General features: G+C 35.0%; 1 pseudogene; it reads right to left on the bottom strand.

Moving 5' to 3' along the window:
* Nucleotides 1-2: 2 nt before the first annotated feature.
* On the bottom strand, nt 3-22,619 carry LOC107704945 (F-box/WD repeat-containing protein 8-like; annotated as a pseudogene).
* Between the last annotated feature and the right edge of the window lie 487 nt (nt 22,620-23,106).

Here is a 23,106-nt window from a genome sequence, read left to right on the forward strand (position 1 = left end):
GAAAGGACAAATTGAAAATCGCATCATATGACCCCTTTAAAATAGCAAATTCAATGCCAATCTTTCCAGTGCAACTGGTCCTAAAAGAACAGAGTATTAAATGCCAACCTAAGGGCCACTCAGTATGTCATACAGCATCGCCAAGCCAATGTTATAGTTGTATCCAGAGGACTCGGTGTAGTTGGACCTGCAGAAGGGCAGAACGTGATCCGGGGTAGACGAGTCCATTGAGAAGTCATAGTGACAGATCAGCCCTCTGAATCTAAAGAAATAATAAAAGTACAGAATAAACAGGTGGAAAAACAGTAGCAAAGACAGCACAACATAATGTAATATGTGATTTTACCTGCGGTGAGCTTTGAGGTCATCGTCTGTGATACAAGCCCCGCGAGGGTTCTTCTCATCAGGGACGTTGGCTGTTGAATCACAGTATGATTATGCGTCGCCAGGATGGTCTTAACCCTGTGAAGCCTGAAATGCTTTATCTTTTTGTCTTATTGATGACAGAATTGTCACTCATTCAATTGTTAAAAGCATTACCAAAAGGAACGTTCTCACCTGTTGTGCATTTCCCAGAGTTTGGCTCCTATCCTCATCTCCCACACACTGACCAATCCCTCGCCACCGCCGCTCACGATCTTCCAATCATCTGCCTGGACGGTGGTCACGCCCATGTGAAGGGCATATAAAGAGACGACTGACGAGCCCGTACGCAAGTCAAACACTCTCACTCTGAAATAGAGAAGCAACTCAATGTTATTATCACTACACCTGTGATCCACTGAAAGTGGCAGTAGTTCAAGCACAGACCGTCAAATTGGGCTGCATGATTAATCTAAATAAAACCGAAATCACAATATGGCTTAGTGCAATTATCAAATTGAAATTGCTGTGTTTAAATAAATATACGCACCACCAAAATATACTTCCGTCAAAAGGTTTAACATTTGAAAATGAATAAAATAAGATGTCCATAAATATTGTTATTTTACTGTTGTAATTTAAAAAGTAATTATTATTTTATTTTTCTAAAAAAAATAGTTTTTACCATTTTTGGTGAAATATAAAATTTTTATAAATATTTCTGTTTTTATATATTTTTTATATTTTTTATTTACTCCTACTAGTACTGATTATTATTTCATATTATTTTATAGCCATATTGATATACAATCACAAAATTGTGCAGCTACAAAAAAGCACAGCAAACCTGAAATTTTGTTTAATCACATTTTGAATATATTAATATACAAAGTATATTGTAATTATGGTTATTATAGTTAACTAAAACCATAAAATTAATTTTCATTACTGGAAATACAAATATTTTAGCAGAAATATATTAAAATATAAAATGTTAAACTTATTCTATTTCAGCTAGCTGCCAGGGCAACATTTCTAATTTTCATTTTGTTTAATTTGATGTACTAAAATAACTCAAACTTAATTAAAAATTAATAAAAATTCACAAAACAACAAAAAATAGAAAATGATCAAATATAAAAATAAAAACGAATTCCAATATTAATAAAAACTAGTATTAGTAAACTAGTAATAGTGTCTCGATAATTCTAAAATAACACTGACTGTAACCAATTTCAAATATATTGGCCCCTAAGCTAAAACAAAATGAACTGTGGTCTCTACATGGTCAAATCTTGGCCAGAATAAAGTGTAAAGTGGACCATACTTCAGTCAAAAGGTTGACTACACAAGACTAATGTGTTACAGAAACTGCAGTATGACAGCTTTCCCCTCTAACAGAGCACCACTGTGGGATGACATTAGTATAAAGCTGGTATAAAGAAATGACTTTTACAGGCCCGAAGGAGCTCAATTCCATCTGTCCTCTTTAATGGTACCGGAGGCAGCCAAAGGATGACTCTATGCTGGTGCTTTCCAAAAGATAATCGACAAAATAAAATTTTGCTTGGACCAAAAAAAAAAACAACACTTGGAGGACAAAAGATATTAGTCAGAATGAACCGTTAATGCATAGCCAAGCTGGATTTAATGCTGCGTAATTATGTGGATGTGCCTCTCTATTGTCCTGGTTTAATTTCATCGAAGCATTTATTCTTGTAAGAGGCTGTAATATATTTACTGGCAGGTTGCAGTGGTCATAAATCTAATGCTAAAACAAGATCTAGTTTCACTGAGCTGTCAGCAGACAGGCTTCCTTCAATTAATCAAGAATATTGTTCACAGGCACTTCCAGTGCCACCAACCGTGAGCAAAAACACCACAGGATACACACGGCCATGAAAAGCACATGTACACAGATAGCACACATGGGCCCATCGTCATCCTCATCATAACTAACTTTACCACATTTACAAGCAGTGAAACTAAAAACTTGGTGTTTTCAAAATAGTGTAGCTTTAACGGTAATACATTTTTTTTACATTCTTTTACATTCGTTTCAAAACATTTATAAAACCTGTTCAAACAACAGGCATTATCATTGTTAAAAACACCCTCAATAAATTCAAGCAGTATGCATTGATATATATTTAGGGGTGTAACGGTACACAGAATTCACGGTTTGGTTCGATACGACACAGTGGTGTCACGGTTCGGTTCGGTATGTTCTGTACGGGGCTAATTGGTTGTCGCAATGCTGGAAATATTTCTGTTTTATGAAGGCAAGCCAATGGATATCACACAGGCAACATGCAAACTTTTCGCAAGAGTTATGCCGGTGAACGTCTTATAATCTCAGTCAATTCACTATATGCAGAAAGTGAAAGTAAAAACGGAATGACGGAGTAATGACGGCGCTTTCGGCATCTGACGCCGCATTCTCTCTCAGAGACGAATCTACTTCAACATATGCTGATAACGGTATATATAGCTAACTGTTTTAATTTATTCCCTTAATATTTCTCTTGTGGCCCGTACATAGTGAAAAAAAAATTAGAAGAAACATATTTCGTGTTAAACAGGTTGTTATTTACAGTCGGTGCTTGGAATAAAAGCTTTTTATTTCATTGATTTTTATCGATGACTGCAGTGTTAATATTTTAATTATAGGTATATAATTCTTCGTAGACTGTTTTTAAAAACATTTTAATTGAGGATAGGCTAAACATCTTTTGTTATCCTCGCAGCACGTCAGTTATGCGGTAATTATTGCTGGGCAAATTAATTGTAATTTTAATTTAATAATAAAAGTAACTTAATAATAATAGGCCTAATAAAAATAAGAATGTAACAGGCCTACATTTATTGGAAATGCCAAATCCTCTTAATACTGCCAATAATTGATGTTTTTGACAATATCTCTGGCTATCGTTGATACAAGATCGTTGTCTTTCGACGTACCCCAGCAAGGGGAGGTTATCGTGGGGCCGTCCGCTACGCCACTGGGCAGACAGCACGTTGCCTGTTACGCCGTTTAGGCTGTCTTGTTGAGCGCAGTGGCACTGAGAACATTATATTTCACACTTTAAGCTCTTTTATTTTCCAAATGTAATAGGATCGATTAGTCCAACGAATCGTTCGGTTTGTAATGCGTACCGAACCGAAAGCCTCGTACCGAACGGTTCAATACGAATACGTGTATCGTTACACCCCTAATATACAGTATAATAATGAAATACATACTAGCAAATTATAACAAATTAAACTTTACTTTAGTATATAATAAAAGCAATTAAGATAGTTTTAAGGCATTCCTTTTTTTAGCTGCTTTAACAATTAGAATACAATTTTGAAAAATTTTAAATGCCACAAAACTTGAAGCAATTTAAATAACTCTACATTTGTATGAGGAAAACTTACCTATAATCAAAATATTATCATGATTACTGTTCTTAAATTAACCATTTACTCAGTGATTCGCTCATAAAAAGAGTCACTTTATATGTCTGAAATGAATCAGTGTTTTGACCAAATCAGTTTAGTGAACTGTTTAGTGAATCAAATTGGTGGATCTTTGATTCAAGTTTTAGAGTGCAGTATTCAGTTTCCAGAAGTAAAACTCCAAACATTTTTTTTTTTCCATAGGGGGACTGATTTTAAACAATAACTTATAAATCTTTGAAGACAGACCTACTGTGAACTATGAGGTTTTTAAATGGAAGGTATATGCTTTTATTCAGGACATCTCTTCACATTATTTCAACTTCTTTTTAAAATAATTAACTTTAACACAGCTGAATTTGTGAAGAAAAACTACATTACTATGATGCTGCACAGAAAAGTCCATTAATCAGAGTTGTGGTAAGCAAATCGCACCTAAAACACCTTCATGGGAAAAACTCAAAACTACATCCGTGGTGGATATGTGAGACATTTAAATAGACAGGATAGTGGATATGTGAGGTTAAATAGAGAGGTTTAGATAAAGGGGTTTGAGCAACAAATAATCAATATCTAACCTGATGAAAAAAATTATTTAATGTTATCTACATTATATTTCATCTCCCACAACATTGTGAACTTTTATAAAGATTTGTTTGGTCATTAAGTTTTAAATGCATCATTATGCAAACACATGAGAACAGTTCTCGACACAAAAGATATGCGACTGGCAGATCAACATTCTACTTCTCTCCAATTTGGTAGGAAATTAAATGAAACGACATGTGGAGGATGTAATTGTAACAAGATGATATGCAGGTCTGTTAAAAAAAAAACGTAGCATTTCCCAAATCTTTTCTACTTTTCTGCTACAAACTAAAAAGGTATGTAGTTTTTCTTTACAAAGAGTAGACTTTTAGGGTGTAGTCTAAGTAGATGAATAGATATATAAACAACTTTAAATGAATAGTTTAGTATTTCTTCGTCATTTTTAATTTGATTGTCTTTCACAACCATTCACACCTCCAGCAACCCCCCTCTCCCCCACACCTGCAATTCAGATCAGCGAAGACGAGGTGCGCCAGGTCTTCTGGAAGCAGAAAAGGAAAAAAGCACCAGGCCCAGATTGTGTTACACCAGTCTGTCTGAAATCCTGTGCTGACCAGCTGGCCCCCATCTTCACACAGATCTTCAACAGATCACTGGAGCTGTGCGAAGTCCCTTCATGCTTCAAACGCTCCACCATCATCCCCATCCCAAAGAAATCCAAAATTACAGGACTAAATGACTACAGGCCTGTGGCTCTAACGTCTGTGGTCATGAAGTCTTTTGAAAAACTGGTGCTGGCCCACCTGAAGGACATCACTGGACCCTTACTGGATCCTCTTCAAAGACTTAAACTACTTCAGTCTGTGTGCATTGAATTTATTTAATGCACGAGTTTCACAATTTGAGTTGAATTACTGAAATAAATGAACTTTTCCACGACATTCTAATTTATTGAGATGCACCTGTATACCTGTACATACAATTGTCGATTTGTATATTTTTATTCCTTATTTACTTGTTCTATTTTTTATTTATTTTTATTTTTTATTATCTGTGTTTTTTGTTCTGTCAATGTCATTCTGTTACACTGTGGAAGCTTCTGTCACGAAAACAAATTCCTCGTATGTGTAAACATACCTGGCAATAAAGCTCATTCTGATTCTGATTCTGAGAATTCTTCATGAGATTGTAGTTCTTTCCCATTAAGTACATAGTCTTGTACCTGTGCCTTTTTGTCTGGTTTCATATACTTTTTTTTTGCTTCAAATTAAAGTTTCTTATGTTGTGATCCACCTCATAGATGGTTGGTTTGGTTCATGGCTTATAACTCTTTAACAAAAACGTTTTAAAAATCTCAAAATGGAAAAAAAAATACTTCCAGAAACAAAGCTGCTCAAAAAGTGGACGGCACTAATGCACTCTATATAAATTAGTAGGGCTGGGTAAAAAATATCAATATCTCGATATTAATCGATTCTCATTTTTACGCAACGATATCGATTCTTAAATCCCAAGAATCGATCCGAAGGTAAGTTAAAAGAAAGGGTACAACTTTACAATCCGTGTCCTGTCTAATGTAATCGCTCAATCAGTGTTTCCTCCGCGCAAAGACGTCAATATAACATCTTGTAAACAATGTCACGTAAAGTCACATTTACCTCAGAAAACACATATTCGGTGACCATAAACTCGATAGTCAGGCAGAAAAATAAACTGTAGAGAGGGGCATTTTGCTAAATATATGCACCATATAACATTCATTATAAATGTTACTGTTCTTCAATGTTTAATTTGTTTGAATAAATGAATAAATCCATCAAGTTTTTATGACAGCCACCATTACGTTTATATCAAAAAAAATTAATTGAAGTAGAAATATTATTATGTAATTGTAACTTTATTATTTTAAAAACTTCATTAAGTGTAATTTTAACAAATCAATCAATTTTACCCTTCAGTAAATAGTAATGTAGTACCAGCTGACTCTCATATATATTTTACAGCATTAGTTGAGAGATGTTTTTCCTTGAGAAAATTTGGCATGTACTGTACCTGATATATATCCAAAATAATCGATATTGAATTTAATCGAATTGGTAATCGATTTGAATCGCAAGCTTGTGAAAGTGAATCGAATTGATTCGTGAAATTTGTGTCAAAACCCAGCCCTATAAATTAGCATGCAATTTGTTTGTTTTATAAAGCAGCCCTGGTGGGGAAAAAAAAACAGCTGAACCCAGCCTAAACTAGTTGGCTGTTTTTAGCTAGTCTTCCAGCTTGGTCATAGCTGGTTTGTAGGCTAGTTTTAACCACTTCTTTAACAGGTCAACATGGGGAAACTAGCTGACCAACCAGCTAAAATCAGCTGAACGGCAGCTTGGCCAGGCTGGGAGACCAGCAAAAACCAGCTACTTCCATCTTAGCCTGGTTTTAGCCGGGAGGGTTCTTAAATGACTAATAAAATCAGAAGACAGAAGCTTCCCTAACAATGTTGGTGATACTCATAAATGCTTCAGTTTCTAAAGAAGCAACAGCAATCCTCGTTCTGTTCTCAATTTTCATCCCTGGAGCTGAACATACCAATCATTTATGGCTCCTTCTCACTTTCTGACAGATCCAATCGGGCAAAACAACACAAACACACATTCCACTCTCTCCACAGCAAAAGAGGCTGAACAAATTAGAGAGCAGAGGCGATGCATAAGGTCCTGGCCTTTGGCCATGCTAATAAAGGGCAGGACCCAGGCCCTCATTTCCTCTGGGCTGCTTGGTGTTTTGCCTGCAGATGAATCAGATGGGGTCAAATCATTACAGCCAAAATGACACTCCAAGGAGTGTTTTGCTTCGTTCATTCATCAAAGACGAACAAAAGGTGAGAGCATTCGCTTTGTCGGAACCGTGGAAAGACGGACAAAGAAAGAGGGATGTTTTAAAAGAGAGCACAGCTGGCCAGAAAGACATCATGTCCTCCCCTCTTGGCAGTCTATATAGTGTCTGAGCGAAGATGCAGTTGGAATTTATTTACAAAGACCTGCCAAGCATCTCTCCACCTGCCAAAATAGTGCTCCCGCTGTCACAAGTGTCAATGAAATGGCTCTTTATTTGGCTAAGACTAATTGAGACGCAAGCATCAGATGTGGACCACGCTCGGGATTCTGTATTGAGTCCGCTGGGCAGATGTACTGCATCTCTCCTCGTCTCCAACATCTCTTTGTCCACTAAATCAATAGCCCTCAGTGATGCACCGCTGACAATAACACCATCCTTTCAAACCGAGAGCTTTCATTATTCCCATTCCCACTTCTATAAGTGCCTGAGCTTTTCAGATGCTTTCCGTAAAATGATTTTCAAGGTAAGCCAAAAATAGTCGAGAGCAGGCCCGAGTGCTCGTCGTGCTTTGAAAGGACCACAGCTGTGGGGGAAAAAAAAAAAGTTTTTCCGCTTTGGACATAATTAGGTGTGTTTTATTCTAAGTGCTTTAATCTTGGATATCTAATGCAAATCTATTAAACTCTGGCCAAAAGTGCTGTATGTAGCCAGTAGACAATGAACCACCAATTTATCAAAAACTTGTGTTCTCAGAGCTGTGATTTAGCAGTTACCGCACAACCTTCAGATATTGAGCTGTGATGCACATGTGGAAGGGTCTGGATGAACCTCAATAAACCTTTTAAAAACAAGCCCAGGTCACATTTCCTAACCAAATTCAAAGAGAAAAACAAAAAAAATTATATTTCGCATGAACAAAATGAATACTGTGTTTAGGACCATTCCGTTTTTTTTGCAGTGAGACATTATATTCATGACAATTCAGCTTATTTACACCCTCAGATTTCCACTTTGAATGTGTAGTTTCCAATGAATATTTTATTTCAGGGAAAAAGTTATTTATATTTTGAAGTTATTGAATGAAAATGCTGCTCGATGTAACACAATTACAGGCAACCTGAACAACTGGTTTTCCTACTTGAAGTGAAAAGTGAATGGAACACAAATAAACACTACAGTACAAAACGCAAAAAAACAAATGCAAACAAGGCAGCTTAAGGTAGGTTGATTTCAGCAATAATTCTAAAATAATATTCTAAAATAATTCAGCACATGAAACACATTCCTAATACTATAGTGTGAAATTATAGCTTTTTGGGGGATAAAACTTTTGATTTTATCTCAAAATCAAAACATAATGAGGCCTTGATTTTTTTTTTTTTTTAATTCAAACTAAACATTCCTATTGGTATTACTATAAAGCAGCTTTTTTTTAAAGTGAGCATTTCAGAGTAAGCTACAGGGGGTGTGGAGAATGGCGATAAATTCACTAAGAAAAACTAATTTTTATTTAAAGAGAACTGAAATGACTACTAATTAAGGACGCACGATATTGGATTTTTGCCGATATCCGATATGCAGATATTTTTCAACTCATTTTGGTCGATAGCCGATGCCGATACCGATATATTTCCTTTTGTTTGGAAACAACACCAGGTCTCTCCTGTGCAGAGATTATAAACAAATTATTTTTTAATTATGCTTAGTTTTTAACAAAAAATAATTTGTTAGTATTAAATAAACAATTAATGAAGTTCTTTTATAATGAGAGTACACTGAAAGTTGAAAATAACTACAAATCAATCACTGCATTTTTTTTCTCAGACAAATGCAGTGATAACCTTAATATTTTATTTGAAGATTTAACATTTTGTAGATGGTCTAAAGCAAAGGAGTTGTAAAAACTCTAAAAAATGTTTTAGAGGTCCTTGTATTTATGTTTTCTTAATCCGTTTGAAAAAAAAAAGCATATTACACATTAATGAATATATCTATACATTTAAAATTATTTAATTTATAAGTGTCATGTTTGATTTTTATTCATGTAAGCTATAGCTTCTGACCTTTAAATCAAAGCATACTCGTGATTTTATGACATTGATTACTGCTTTATTTAATCAGAAACACAATCTTAATGTTATTTGTTTATTTTACTTTCATTTTATCACAAAATAAAACGTCTGTCTGTACGTGCATTCTTAAATTAAATGCAGCGATCCAAAACAGTGAATCTAATCATCATTCAGGCAAATGTTCGCTTCAAGAAGGACCACACTGCTGACCTGATCTTACCGCTAACACATCCTGAGCACATGTGAGCTATTTGTTTTATCGGCAAGGCATATCGGCATAATCTTTCATATCGGTTCATATCTTTCATATGTTTACATTTTAAGCCATTATTGGCCGTTTCCGATATCGTTCCGATAATATAGTGCATCCCTACTACTAATAAAAGGCAAAAAACTCTCACAATTACCCATTTCATCATATGGGAAAAAGAAAAGATTAATCCAATAAATCTGGATTTTTTATTTTTTTTGTCAACTGCAGTGCATATATGCAATTTTGATCAAATAAATGCAGCCTTAGGGAGCATAACAGACTTTAGTCTTCATAGTAATGTGTGTTGTACTATCACATTATTTACGCAAACATGCTTTGTGAGTTTCACCCACAGAAGGATAAGAGTAGAAAAGGCTCTGTGTGTCTCCAGGCTTCACTCTTAAAAATAAAGGTGCTTCAAAAGGTTCTTCAAGCGATGCCATAGAAGAACCATTTTTGGTTCCACAAAGAACCATTCAGTCAAAGGTTCTTTAAAGAACCATCTCTTTCTTACCTTTTTGTAATCTGAAGAACCTCCTTTGCCACAAAGAACCTTTTGTGAAACAGAAAGGTTCTTCAGGTGTTAAAAGGTTCTTTATGGAACCTTTTAGACAAAAAGGTTCTTCTATGGCATCGTGAAGCACCTTTATTTTTAAGAGTGTTCATGAGATACACCCATCCAAAACATTCCCACTAATCCTAAAAAATAAAACTAGCTGCTCAAGGGAAATGTAATGCAACCTAAAATAAGAGAATTCACACCAGCTGCAGGTGTAAATGAGAGCACTACTATTCCATCGGAGCTCATCAAACTCTCCATGTTTAAGAAACTCAATTCACAGAAGGCTTTAAGTTGCCAGACAGAAGACAGAAACGAGCGAGTGTGTGTGTGTGTGTGTGTGTGTGTGTGAATGTAACAGTGATAGATGAGGTACACATGTTTGCGAGTGTGTTGTACCACCTGTCTTTGTTCCCACACACCAGCAGGTGAGGGTGGCTGTCTCTCAGGTTGACGCAGGTGAAGTCTCCCGCCGAGTTCCTCACGGTCAGCTCGCACTGGCTGGTCTCCAGGCTGTACACCTGAATCTGAGCAGAAAGGACGATTGCTCCTGGTGAGATGGAAAGATTGTAAAACTAGTAGGATTGTGCCGTAACACCTGCTTGCATACACAGATACCAGATAACACATTTCACAAGTCTTGCAAGCCTTCTTATGAACTTCTAACACACTTTAAACATTTCAGGTACACAGTCAGTTCAAAACATCAGAAGCAACCTGTTTAACTGGCATTTTAGCATGTAAATGCTACTCAATATGCAGATGCTTTTATCTAAAGGGATTTGAAGTTCTCAGTTAAAGGGACCTCTGAATTGATAAGTGCACAGATAATTGATAAGCTTGGGGTCAATAAGATTTAAAAAAAAAAAATTATACTTTTATTCAACAAAGATGTATTAAACTCATTAAAAGTGACAGTTTTATTTCATTTCTATTGCATTTCTATTTCAAATAAATGCTATTCTTTTTAGACTTTTACTGATCAAAGGACCCTGAAAAAAAAAGATTATGGTTTTCACAGCTATAATGGGTAATAATAAAGAAGAAATGTTTCTTGAGCAGCAAATCAGCATATTAAAATGATTTCCGGAGGATCATGTGACACTGAAAACCGGAGTAATGATGCTGAAAATTCAGCTTTGCATCACAGGAATAAATTGCATTTTAAAATCTATTACAATAGCAAACAGCTCTTTTAAATTGTAATAATATTTCACAATATTACTGTTTTTACTGTATTTTAATCAAATAATTGCAGTCTTGGTGAGCATATAAGACTTTGTTTGAAAATATTAAAAGCTTTTGAACAGTAGTGTACTTCTATTTTAGCTAAAGCTGTCATTTACATCAACACTTGGCCAATCAAGTTAATCGTTAGTTCATTGATCATGTCAAAATAAACAAAATATACCATGCTATTGAAACTGCATTCAGCTTTACCTTGGAAATGAGCAAATACATGATTACAGGGCTGCATACATCTCATAAACTACCTATTTATCACAACAGGAAAAGATCATGTAAAATTATTTTAAAATGATCTAATTAATATGCATGATCTAAGCCTTTGCGATTTTGTGATGTCATAATAAGCACCAAAGTGCTGTGTTAAAATATGCAAAGTGACAAACCACATATATATGGATGCAAAAATATAAATAGGATATAAAACATTAAAAGCAAAGTGAAAATATAGTAGGGCAGTGCTTCATTTAGCATTTTTTCTTAATTGATGTGTTTCCTGTATGGCAAATGTCACAACAGGCACCAAGGCTCAATTTTAGGTTCGCTTAAATTTTAGTTTTATTTTTTTAAATAATTTTTTTAAAGTTGTTTTTTAAACTTATTTAATTAAATATTTTTTATTACATTTTATTTTATAAAAACAAAAGTCTGTGTCACTAAAAAGTTAATGTTTATAACGCTATAATATAATATTATCAAAATTGTAATTCTTACAATATTGCATTGATATTTTAGAGCAGTAGCCTACCTTCTAATAACTTGTGTGCATTCATATAATTTTCTACAGTTCAGTTCATTAAGAAGCAGGTCTTCTAAACTGCAAACTCTTACACGGACTTCCACCTCACTTTATCAATCAAACTTTTCTGCAGACACAGAGAAGCAAAGTGTTCAATAATTGATTATGAGCCCATTGTACCCACAATCCAGGTGCTTTAAAACCTCTGAAGCTCTTGGTCAATTCACTCACATTAAACGCCATCTCTGAGGTAATTCAGTCCTAAAAAAAGAGATTGGTTAACTGATTGCATCAGCTCCCATTTAAACAGTGAGCAAAGGAAAGACAATGACACGGGCCAAACTGGACGCGAATTATTGAGGCAACAGATAGAGATGTTAAACAAAAGAGAGAGAAGAGAGAAGAACTGCATGATGTCAGATAAAAAGAGATTGGTTAACTGATTGCATCAGCTGCCATTTAAACAGTGAGCAAAGGAAAGACAATGACACGGGCCAAACTGGACGCGAATTATTGAGGCAACAGATAGAGATGTTAAACAAAAGAGAGAGAAGAGAGAAGAACTGCATGATGTCAGATTTGAGCTCATGCCAGCTGGTTAGTGCCTCCAGTTTGGGCCAGACACACTTAATTGCGAGCCACAGTGCTGCCATCCAAAATCCTTGAGGACCCAAAAATTACAGCCAACCGGAGTTTATCATCAAGACACGAGAAAAGCTTCCAATATGTAAAGCTACAATATGTAAAGACTTGAGGAGGAAAGCTGATTAGAATGAAGCGGCGATGAGTGCATATGTCACTGGCGAGAAGACAGACTACTGGGATTATGTTTGGGATTTATTCATCATTACGGGATTCAGGAGGTTATAAAGGCATTTACACAAGTAAACAATGATTTAGCTGCTGCACTGAGGCTGAGCATATTTCACAAATAGCATTTTCATACACACATCACCACCTTTACTTGTATCAAGATGAAACTCTGACATGTGAAAATACTCAATTTTCACTTTATTAAAATGTACATTACTTTTTTGAATATTTGGGGCCAGATTTTATTTTTGGAAAGAAATTAATACTTTTCAGCAATGACACATTATATTGATCAAAGGTGAAAGTAAACACATTTATAATGTTACAAAAAAAATGTTTTCAAATAAATGCTGTTCTTTTGAATTTTCTATTGAGTCCTTCTATCAAATAAACCTGAAAAAAAAATGTATCAGGGTTTCAAATGTTTTCAAATTCCATAACAAGAAACCACTAAATTAGAAATAAATACATTTGAAAATATATTACACTACAAAACAGTTATTTTAAATTGCAACAGTAATATTTGTAATAATTAGTGCTGTTAAACGATTAATCGCGATTAACCGCATCCAAAATAAAAGTTTTTGTTTATGTAATATATGTGTGTGCACTGTGTATATTTATTATGTGTATATAAATACACACACATACAGTATATATTTTGAAAATATTTACATGTATATATTAATATTATATATTAATATATTTAATATACAAATATAAAATTTTTCTTAAATATATACATGCATGTGTGTGTATTTATATATACATAATAAATATACACAGTACACACTCATATATTATGTAAACAAAAACTTTTATTTAGAAAGCGATTAATCGCGATTAATCGTTTGACAGCACTAGTAACAATATTTTATTATAATATTTAATAAAGATTTTACTGTATTTTTTATCAAATAAATGTTAAAACAACAAAAATCTTACACTGCCGTTCAAAGGTTTGGGGTATTAAAAAAAATAAATTTGGTATTTAAAATTGTCTATTATAAGTATGTTTTGTATTGTGGCTTTATTCAAGTTTCTTATTAAATTTAAAAATAACTAAAGTATTTTTTTTTGAGAAATGATAACCAATGCACTTTGTTTACTGGATAAAAGTGCTGAATTAAAAGAGTTGTCTATTCAACAATAGTTGGATATTTTCTGAAATGTTGGTCGTCAACAGACTTTACTCCGTAGAAACCAAAACTCTCAAATACAACTAAAATCGTCATTTACTCCTGTAATGTGTCCCTTCATATTCTGTATAAATGTAGATTTTCAAGCCCTTATTTCTTGTTAAACAGATTCATCCTGATCTCACAAGACACTACTCTACGTCTCTGAATTTCAGCACCTGGAGGTGCAACAGTGTGCCACATTTTCACCAGCCTATCTGGCTGTTAAACATGAAAGTGGCGCCTCAGGGTTTGCCAGCATGATCTGCGCGCGGTGTGTGTGTGTGTGTGTCTGGGTCAGCGCTTCAAACACACACTGTGATGCACATACACAACAGATGCCCAGAGCTTCCAGTCCTCCCAACTTAAAAACAAAGACGATGACAACAGAAAGCTGAAATAACACAAATAACTCCCACATACACTAAATAAAGCAGCTAGAGAAAAACAAACCAGATTAAAAGCGTCTAGACACTAGCCATCTTGGTAAAAACTGCTGAGATCCCAATCTCATCCTAATTATTGTATGTAATCACAGATGCGCATTGATAATAATAGTAATTCAAAGTCCGAATGGTGCTCAAGTTCAAAAATAAACACCAAAGCATGCTATGACTCACTCGGTTACCTCACAGACAGTGAACTCCGTTTTGGACAAGTTTTAATGAGGCATATGTCTTCTCCTTTAATAACACACAAACACCTTGGATTCACCAGCGTCGGGGTTCTGGCACATCTGACTTCCCTCTCGCAGTTTGAAAATCCTGTCAACATGCATGACATCACACAGACGGGAAAGGTGCTAATCATGAATTGGTAGAATGGAAACTCGCAGAGGAGTGACACAACATGAAACAAAGAGTATGATTCCTGCAAAATGTGCTGCAAGATACAGTGCTAAGATCCTAGAAAGAATAAAGACAGATGCATCAAATCAAAGTGAGGCTAACAGTTTCACTTTATAAAGTAAAATGATGATAAAGATCGGTGGAAAACAACACATAAGCAGTTGTTTTCTTGTTAGACGAGGTTTGAGAACATAAAGGTACCATGATATTAACATACACTGTTCAAAAGCTTGGGGTTGATAAGATTATGCTAGCCAAGGCTGCATTTATTTGATGAAAAAAATGCAGTAAAAACAATAATATTGTGAAATATTATTTCAACTTAAAACAAATGTTTTCCATTTTAATATATTTTAAAATGTAATTTATTCCTGTGATGCCAAGCTAAATATATTCAGTAGGCATTACTCCATGATCCTTTAGAAATCATTCTGCGTAATATTTCCATATTCTGATTTGCTAAGAAACACTTCTTATTATTTCAAATGTTGAAAAAAGTTGTGCTGCTTCATATGTTTTGTGATTTTATGATTCTTTGTTGACAAGAAAATTCAAAGCAAGTGCATTTATTTGCATTAAAACTCTTTTATAACATTATAAATGTCTTTAATGTCTGATTAATTATTTATTACTTATTTATTTATTTTCAAAAAAATCATACTGACCTTTGAATATAACTAGTTTTTAAATTATATGTAGTAAACATATATGTAGTAATGCAGTAAATTATATGTAGTAAAATTATATGTAGTAATGTAGTAAATTATATGTAGTAAAATTATATGTAGTAATGTAGTAAATTATATGTAGTAAAATCGTTGTTACAATTGTACTAAAACGATATCCCTTTTAAGTATCTGAATTCTAACATTTTACAAAATGTTACAAAATTTTATAACATTTTACAAAATTACAAAATTTTACAAAATTTAAGAATAAATTCAAATTCTAAAAGTAAACCAGCCTAAGTTGGTTTGCTGGTTCTAGTTGGTCAGCTGGTCAAGCGGGTCTGTTGGCTGGCTTTACAGACGTTTTTGGTGACCAGCTTAAACCAGCTAAGACCAACAAACCAGTTTAGGCTGGTACAAACAGTTTTCTCAGCAGGGAGTAAAATCCATATGCTAAAACATTTACGCTATGGTCTTCTTTCTTGCTATGATTTCATTTTTATTCTTAACCTTTTCTTATATTCTTATAACAACAAGTTTCTATTATGTCAATGTATTTTCAAATAGAAAAAAGAAATATTCAGACATAGCAATTAACTGCCTATGTACTGCAAGTATGTGACAAAAAAGCAGCACTATTTTCTTAGGCCATGCAAAAATGTGTTTTCCAAAAATCAGAGCAACAAGAGATATTCTTGTAACACCGTCCATTAAATAAGAACTGAATAAGAAAGCCTGACTTTGACAAACTGTCCTGTCGTTCAAACTCTCGGCTGCCTCTAAACAGCCGCTCCAGTGCCCGTTTGGTTAATGAGAGTGTTTAAATGAGGGTGATGTCAGTGGAGAAGCAGAGCCAAAGCATTGTGTGATACAACAGGACACCATCTGCATCCATCTATCAAGCACTCATCTGATTACTGTCGACATCTACGCCTGTCGCTTCACTGAAAACCTACCAGCCTCCCCTGAGTAAACCCATCCCTCCCTTCTCGAGTGCTGATCTGCCCCCAGACACGAGCGCAGACTATTTAAACACTTGCATAAATACGCTGGGGACTTGCCGTGAAGGCTATTGTGATTTGGAGAGGTTTATTTTAAGGTCTATTTCACATGATAGTTGAGCTTTTAATCAGGAGAGTATGCGTACAAGATTGCACCGGCTCAAACTCAAAGCTCTGGAGAAACTTTGCACTAGGGTCGCTATTGTTAATCAAAACTAAAAACATTTGAATTACTTAATTATTTTATTAACTCTTATTTATGAATAATTATCATTTATAATCATAATTCTAATCATTAATAACTTATTATTTATTAGTATTATTTTATTTCAGCAAGTGCTATTTTAACATTAAAGTAACATTGTAACATCTCAAAGTAACATTGAGATACTATTATAGTTTTTGTTAATATATTGATTTGGATTTTATTTTTATATTTCATGCTTTCCTGTTCATTTTAGATATAGTTTTAGTAATTTTGTTGTGCATTTTTGTCTTTTTTTATTAGTTTTTGTTGATTTTAAATATGTCTATATATTTTTTATTTCAGTTCTAGTTTTACTTATTTTACATTAAGCTAAACGAAATGAAAATGAGATATGTTGCCTTGGAAACTAGCTGAAATAGAAAGTTAATTTTTAATATTTTATTTCAGTTACCATTTATTTTATTTCAAGTAATTACATATATTATGGTTTTAGTTAACTATAATAATAACCCCAATTTCTGTCATGACAACTCTCGGAGGGATGTACATGACAATGTTAATGTATTTGGTCTTGGCGGAATAGATCTGCTACGCTGCTGCTGCTGCAGAGCAAGTACCGAGACTTGCTACTGCCAATACATCCACAACATGCTGCTGTGAGCATGTAAGAAATATTGCTGCTGCAAATATAACATACATGAAATAAACCCCATATAGCGTACATGAATCACCTCGTAGCAGATCTATACAGGTGGAGCTGGAGAAGGTGGAGGGTTTCTGAAGCAAGCTGCAACTGCTACGGCAAGCACTAATCATATATTTGAATGTTGAGCAGCGAGCTCATTGGCTACCGATACAGGAGAGAACCAATCAGCTGTGCCATGTGATAATGATGTCATTAGGTCAGATTGAGTTAGACCTATCGGACTGCGCCATCTAGAGTTTCTTGCCAAAACTCTGTATTTCAGCTAGCTGCCAAGGAAACATTTCTCATTTTTGATTAAAGTACTAAAATAACTAAAACTAAAAGGTAATAAAAAACTATGTAGATATATTTTAATTGCAATATATACATATTTTAATTACACATTTTAATAACAATAAAATTAAAAACAGAAAATATAAAAATTACATTCAATTCAAAATATTAACAAAAACTATAATAGTACATACTAAAATAACGCTGATTTGCATTATCTATGGCCTCTAAATTAATCTCTGAGCTTCACATGCCAGACTTAGAAACAAACTAGGGACTCTTAGGAGCAATGGGACCCCAGGTTGGGTTAATTAAGTAACAGGTTTATTCCTAAGATAACAACAACTTTTTATTTATGGTGACTTTGGGAATAAGGTCACACTGAACTTCACTGGTGGGCTCAATTTATGTAAACATCAGTGATCGGCCACATGAGATCACCAGACCGCACTTGTTGACATCATGCGGTGGTGTGGCTTTAGTGGTTAAAGATCTCAGCTGGTAAGCCAAAAAAACTGTAGCGACAAAACTCATGAGGGATGAGCCATAAAATATCACCTCTGTGCCCTTGAGCAACGCTCTAAACCGCAGCTTACTCCCCAGTGACCCTGTAATAATGTACTGTTATTCACGCTAGATAAAGTCATCTGCTAATACATCATGCAATATAGTTTTGCACAATTAAAAGATGAGATGTGTTATGTCTGTGCCACCAAAAATGGAATTGTGATCTGTTAGTTTGAGCAGCCTGACTAGGCTGAATATAACTCAATGGATGGAGTTTAGGAGGTACCTTGTCTAACCAATGGAAAAATGTTTGGAACTTCATAGAAATGTGAAATTAGTCATGATTTCTACTATTCTGTCAGCTTGAAGGTCAAGTACAATCAAAAACAAGTAAACAAAGTGTATATTTCACCACTATAATTTGCTGAAATGCACCATCACATCTGAAGAGCTTGAAAAGGTAAGCCTTAAAAAATTTATTTTATATAAATTCAACAACAAAAATAATCTAATTAAATGTTGTTTCAGAGATTACTCTAGTAAGAGACTGCTTAAAATAATCAAATCTTGAAAACGCTAATGTCTATTCTGATGCATAAATTGACCAATCAGAATGGATATGCAAATGATGCAACACAAAAGGCAGCTGAAAACGGGAAATGGAGAAAGAAATGTAATTTGCCTCCTTCCATATAAATAGCCAATCATTTATCAGAAGTGGTCTCTCTAATCTGTATATGGAAATGCAAGATTTCTTATATAGACCATAAGATATTCAACAGGAAAAATGTATGGCAGGGCTTGATTTAATTTATTAGTTATTCACTGGATTATGAAAATTGGGCATTGCATACCCGAGTGGTATTGAAAAATAAGAGTGCTTGGTGACGTCAGACAACATAATAAAGTCATTTTGAAATGATGCACAGTTGAGTACAATAAGACCAGAAACGTTTTGATGTGAGAGATCTTTTATAGCATTCTTACCAGACAGGGAAATCTATTAATTTGAAGGGAAATCTATTATTAATAATAATAATAAGATTTTTTAAATGTTTTTCAAGTAAGTCTCTTTTGCTCATCAAGGCTGCATTTACAGTTAAAACAGTAATTTTGTGAAATATAATTACCATTTAAATTAACGGTTTTCTATTGCGATATATTTTAAAATACAATTTATTCCTGTGATGCAAAGCTGAATTTCATCATTACCATCATTACTCCAGTCTTCAGTGTCACATGATCCTTCGGAACTCGATCTAATGTGCTAATTTGCTGCTAAAGAAGCATTTGATATTTTTAGCAATGTTGAAAACAGTTGTGCTAAATAATATTTTTTGTGCATACTGTCTTTTCAGGATTCTTTGATGAATAGAAAGTTCAAAAGAACAGGATTTATTTGAAATACAAAGCTTTTGCAACATTATAAATGTCTTTACTGTCAATCTGTGTATTATTATAATTATTTCTTTACTATTGCTATTATTTATTACATTGCACAAAAGTGCACCATGATTAGGGCTGCACGATTAATCGAATGCGATTGTCATGCGCATTTTGATAGTAATGCCGGTTCTGTAGTTTGTACAGATACCTTGTTTCCCCACGTCGTTCATGCCCCATCCGTAGCTCTTGATCCCCAGAGTGGCTCTGCCGGGTGACACGTCCACACAGGTCACTGGATGGCCGTATACAGAGTGAAGAACTCTTGGTTCCTGTTCTTCATTCCATCTGGAGTCCAGCATGTAAACACTCTCATCTGCCCACGATGTGACCAAAGGGAAGTCCCGCCTCCCTGGTACCACCAACATCCCATCTACCTGCAAAACACAGTGTCTATGATCAATACATGATTGGTTTGTTGCTATGCATTATTCTACAGGAGTTGTGGGATGCAATAAACAGCTTGAATCTATGGAATGCCTGGTGCTAAAATCGCCCACATGCATGACTCATTTTGTCAACTGTTACTATGGTTGGCATCTGCTCTGCTCGTCTCCGATTAAACTTACAGGCTTTGGTAACTGAAGGAGACACTGTGATCTCCAGTAGCCATGCTCATCTGGGGTGTCCACCCGCACATCTGGTCCTGATGCAGAGGCCACAGCCGGACTGTCGGGGCTTAGATCCAGAGCATGAACCCTCTGGAGGTTCCGGTACTGATGACTGGTTTCAGAGCTCCACACATCTACACAGCCTCAACATACATGTCAAAATTCTCTCATTAATGCATTAACTAACATTAAAGGGACAGTTCACCCAAAAATGAAAATTCTATCATCATTTACTCACCCTATATTGTTCCAAACCTTTAAGACATTAGTTAATCGATCACTTTATATGATGAACAGATTTAATTTAGGCTTTCACTTACATCTAAACAACAATTGAAGCACATACAAACCTCTGAACCAAGAACCAATGGTTTGTTCTAGCATGTGACGCAAACGCAATGCTTCTGAAGGATTTTACATTGTTAGTTCTTGTTATCTGGTGAACTTAAACAAATAGTAACAAATGGAACCTTAATTTAAAGTGATATTGATTTTTTTAAAAGAAAGAAAGAAAGAAAGAAATGTGTCCTTTAGCAAAAAAGTTGGTTAAAAGAAAAACACAAATCTCCTACCATTCTCATAAAAGCGGCTGTGGCTATGGTCTTATTGACGTGTATGTGACTAACGTAAGGAGCAGGGGTTTCGTCTCTGATGGAATGTGTGGGGTGCAGGTAAGATTTGTCCCAGTGAAGCGTGTCCCACAGGCGCACATCACCAGAGGTGTAGCTGTATAGAACAGACGCACACAATGATTATGTGATAAACCTTATTAATTATATGTGCCTTAGTAACACATACCCAGCAATTACAAGACCAGCACAGGAACTGACGTCACACAAGACCTTTCCTAACTAATACTGCAGGTGGCGAATGAACCCAACACGATTCTGTTAATTAAAAAGGCGTAAAAATATTATTTTAAGCAAGTAAGTAAATTTTATTTATAGAGCACATTTAAATTCAGCTTACGCTGACCAAAGTGCTGTACAAAAATAATTCTAAAATACAATAAAATATCAAATCAAATCAAAATTAATTAATTAATTAAAAATAACAGTAATAATAAAGTTAATAGTCAGGAAAGGCTATAGAAGGCGCACTCTTAATGTCAGGTGGCAACTGATTCCATAACCGTGGAGCAGCAACTACAAAGGGTCTGCCACCTTTTAATTTAAGAAGTTATCGTGGGACAGGTAAGAGAGCTTTACTGGCAGACCTGAGGGACTTTGGAGCTGAATTAAAATGAATAAAATCAGAAATGTAAGATGGAGCCATTAAGAGCTTTAATAGCAACAAAATTTTGAACTGAATTCTAAAAAAGACAGGAAGACTATGAAGAGAAGCTACAAAATTGGAGTGATTTGGTCAGGTTTTACGTTTTCAAGTAACTACCTATAGAATTTCTGGTTTTGGAAGGACCAAAGATTTTCACTTCAGTTTTCTCATTGTTAAACTGGAGAAAATTATTTGCCATCCAGCTTTTAACATCCTCAAGGCAGTCCATAAGAGGTTGCAGAGAATCTCTAGATTTTATTGGAAGGTACATCTGAGAATCATCAGCAAAGAAATGAAAAGAATGTACAGATTAAAGAGTAACGGCCCCAAAATAGACCCCTGAGGAACCTCACAAGAGAGGGAGAAAGAAGATGAGAACACATTTTTAGAAGAGAATTAATTTAATACAAATTACGTTTGCATCTCAGATTTTTATATTTTACATTATTTTTTACTTTTGTTTATTTTAGATAACTTTTAATTGTATATTTTATATTATGTTAAAAGTCATAATCAAGTCATAAATTCATTGAACATAAAAATAAACATTAGTCCTATTGTGATCAATTTTCCTTTTTAGGAATGTTCAAGACTCAAAATAAACATACAAACATGGTTGCTTTTTTTTCTGGGATTTGTGCTTACCTTCCAGTTTGACTTCACTACGCTCTCAGTGTTGCGGCAGTCTCTGAGTGTGCTCTTCCAGCAGGGGGAGTCAGAGATACTTGCCCCATTGTGATAACCTTCCTCCAGGCACAATCTATGCCATAGCACCTCATCCTCAGCCAGCACCTTCCGGGATTTAGACACCTGGAACAAAATAAATGAAGAGAATATAAACCATTGTACTTCAAGCACTATAACATAAAAATAGCACCTGAAAATCACTGTAGAATAGAACAGAAAATTATTATGCGCTCAATACATATTTACCTGAGCACATCGTCCTAGATCCGTTCTGCCCAGGAAGTGGAAAATCTTGAGCGCCAGTTCATAAGGCAGCTCCACATCAAAGAATGGGATGTCATTCACCTCATTCTAAACACATTGTATCCGGATTTATTATTAAGACAAGCACAGTTTATATCACGAACAACTACATAGCAGAAGCGTTACCAGGTCCTGAAGGAACTGCTCAGGCAGTTTCTGGCACTTGTTGACTTTTTTGGGCGGGCGTGTCTGTGTTGTTGAGCGCCTCGCTCCAGGGAGCGCGTTCGCTCCTGCTCGATTCTGTCCAGCAGAGGACTGCTTCTGCCGTCCAACAAACCCTCGGCGATCGACACGTAGCCTACTGCGGCTGGTCCTTTGGTGTGGGCTGAGTCTGCTGTGACGAATTGCTTTGGTTCTCCCAAAAGCTCGTGCTTTGGTGAAGAGATGAGCTGTCTTTATTGGGATGCCCAAAATAGCCCTCTTTGTCTTTATTTGATGTCTTGGTATTTTTCTTTAAAGGGGTCATATGATGCTGCTAAAAAGAACATTATTTTGTGTATTTGGTGTAATGAAATGTCGCATTTGAATCATAAGT

Source organism: Sinocyclocheilus anshuiensis, unplaced genomic scaffold (assembly GCF_001515605.1).
Source record: "Sinocyclocheilus anshuiensis isolate Anshui unplaced genomic scaffold, SAMN03320099.WGS_v1.1 scaffold117, whole genome shotgun sequence".
Taxonomy (NCBI): Eukaryota; Metazoa; Chordata; class Actinopteri; order Cypriniformes; family Cyprinidae; genus Sinocyclocheilus; species Sinocyclocheilus anshuiensis.